General features: G+C 41.6%; 1 pseudogene; it reads left to right on the top strand.

Moving 5' to 3' along the window:
- Positions 1-814: 814 nt before the first annotated feature.
- On the top strand, positions 815-2,167 carry LOC133756914 (elongation factor 1-alpha 1-like; annotated as a pseudogene).
- Positions 2,168-2,546: the final 379 nt, after the last annotated feature.

Genomic DNA, 2,546 nt, shown 5'->3' with positions numbered 1-2,546 from the left:
CCGGGAATGCAGTGGAGGATGGCCAAGTGCTTGGGCCCTGTACCCATATGGGAGACCAGGAGAAGCACATGGCTCCTGGCTTCCGATCAGTGCGATGCGCTGGCCTCAGCGCACCAGCCACAGCGGCCATTGGAGTGTGAACTAACGGCAAAAGGAAGACCTTTCTCTCTGTCTCTCTCTCTCTCACTGTCCACTCTGCCTGTCCAAAAAAAAAGTCTCAATTCAGTCTCTCTCTCTCTCTGACACTGCTTTCAAATAAATAAATATTTTTTTAAAAAAAGAAATACAATGGTTAAAGCTAGGTTTTCTCTATACATTGATAAGATCTGGTTTTTCTTCTCCATGACCCAGTTACATGTCCTGAGTATGTCTGCTATCAGTTTGTTTAAATTTCATAGGTCTTACAAGCAAAACTTGCTGAAAAGTCATTTTAATTTCTTTTCATCTTAACATTACTATTCAAGAACTTGATGGGTTTATCACTATGAGCACTAAAGCTAGTTTGGTGAAACAACAAGAAGAGCTACTATTTACTGTAGGTGTCTGATGCTAAGTACTTCATAGATTTTTACTTCATTGTTGCCTTCTTATTTAGACAAATAGGAATTAAAGCTCAGAGAGATGAATAATTTTCCCAATTCACACAGCTAATAAGTGCCATGGCTCACATATAAATAAATACTTCAAAGCCAGAGTTTCTTATATGTTCCATATGACATTTCCTGAATGGCCGTAAAGAAGAAATAGCATTTTCACAATCGGTTTGCTACCAGAACACAGGTGTCATGAAAACCACTGCTAAATCAAAGCCAAAATGGAAAAGTAAAAGACTCATACCAACATCATGATCATTGGTCACACAGATTCAGGCAAGTCCACCACTACTGGCCATTTGATCTACAAATGTGGTGGCATCAACAAAAGAACAATTGAAAAAATTTGAGGAGGCTGCCAAGATAACAAAGGGCTCCTTCAAGTATGTCTGGGTCTTGGATCTTTTGAAAGCCAAGTGGGAGTTCAGTATCACCACCATATCTCCCTTTGGAAATTTGAGACTAGAAAACATTATGTTACTATCATTGATGCTTCAGGACACAGAGACTTCAACATGATCACAGGCACATCTCAGGCTGACTGTGCCATACTGATGGTTGCTGCTGGTGTTGGGAAATTTGCCCAAGAATGGGCAGACTCGTGATCTGGCTTACACACTGCGTGTGTAATTGTTGGTGTCAATAAGATAGATTCCACTGAGTCACCCTACAGCCAGAAGAGATATGAGGATATCATTAAGGAAGTCAGTACCTACATTAAGAAAATTGGCTACAATCCTGACACAGCAGCATTTGTGCCAATTTCTGGTTAGTACAGTGAAAACGTGCTGGAACCAAGTACTAATAATCCATGCTTCAAGTAATGGAAAGTCACCCACAAAGATGGCAATGCCAGTGGAACCACACTGCTTGAAGCCTTGGATTGCATCCTCCCACCAACTAAGTTAGCTGAAAAGCTTTGGTGTCTGCCCTTACAGGATGTCTACAAAATTGGTAGTATTGGTACTGTCCCTGTGGGCCAAGTGGAGACTGGTGTTCTCAAACTTGGCATGGTGGTAATTTTTGCTCCAGTCAACATCACAAATGAAGTCAAGTCCATTGAAATGCACCATAAAGCTTTGAATGAAGCTCTCCTCAGGGACAACGTGGGCTTCAGTGTCGAGACTTTGTCTATCAAAGATGTTCATTGTGGCAATGTTGCTGGTGACAGCAAAAATGACTCACCAATGGAAGCAGCTGGCTTCACTGCACTGGTGATCATCCTGAACCACCCAGGTCAGATTAGTGCTGGGTAATCCCCTGGACTGGACTGTCACACAGCTCACATTGCTTGCAAGTTTGCTGAGCTGAAGGAAAGGATTGATCATCATTCTGGAAAGAAGCTGGAAGATGGCCCTAAATTCTCAAAATCTAGTGATGCTGCCATTGTTGATGTGGTTCCTGGCAAGCCCATGTGTTTTGAGAGCTTCTCAGACTATCCTCCTCTGGGTCGTTTCGCTGTCCATGATATGAGACAGATGCTTGCTGTGGGTGTGATCAAAGCAGGGGACAAGAAGGCTGCTGGAGCTGGCAAGGTCACCAAGTCTGCCCAGAAACCTCAGACGGCTAAATGAATATTATCCCTAATACTTGTCACCCCAATCTTAATTAGTGGTGGAAGAACAGTCTCAGAACTGCTTGTCTCAGTTGGCCATTGAAGCTTAATAGTAAAAGACTGGTTAATGATAACAATGCACAGTAAAACCTTCAGAAGGAAAGGAGAATGTTTTGTGGACCATTTTTGTGTGTGCATGGCAGTTCTAAGTTATTAGTTTTTAAAATCTGTACTTTTTAATGGAAACAACTTGACCAAAAATCTGTCACAGAACTTTGAGACCCATTAAAAGAAAGTTTAATGAGAAAAAAAGGAGAAGAAGAAGAAATAGCATGGAAAAAATTGAAGTAAGCAACTCAAACTTTTGTTGAGCCCAAAGATTTTCATGCAGAAGACAA

The sequence above is a fragment of the Lepus europaeus genome, chromosome 3, assembly GCF_033115175.1.
Source record: "Lepus europaeus isolate LE1 chromosome 3, mLepTim1.pri, whole genome shotgun sequence".
In the NCBI taxonomy this organism is placed as follows: Eukaryota; Metazoa; Chordata; class Mammalia; order Lagomorpha; family Leporidae; genus Lepus; species Lepus europaeus.
Note: the sequence above shows the minus strand (reverse complement) of the source record. Positions and strands in the feature narration are given on the sequence as shown.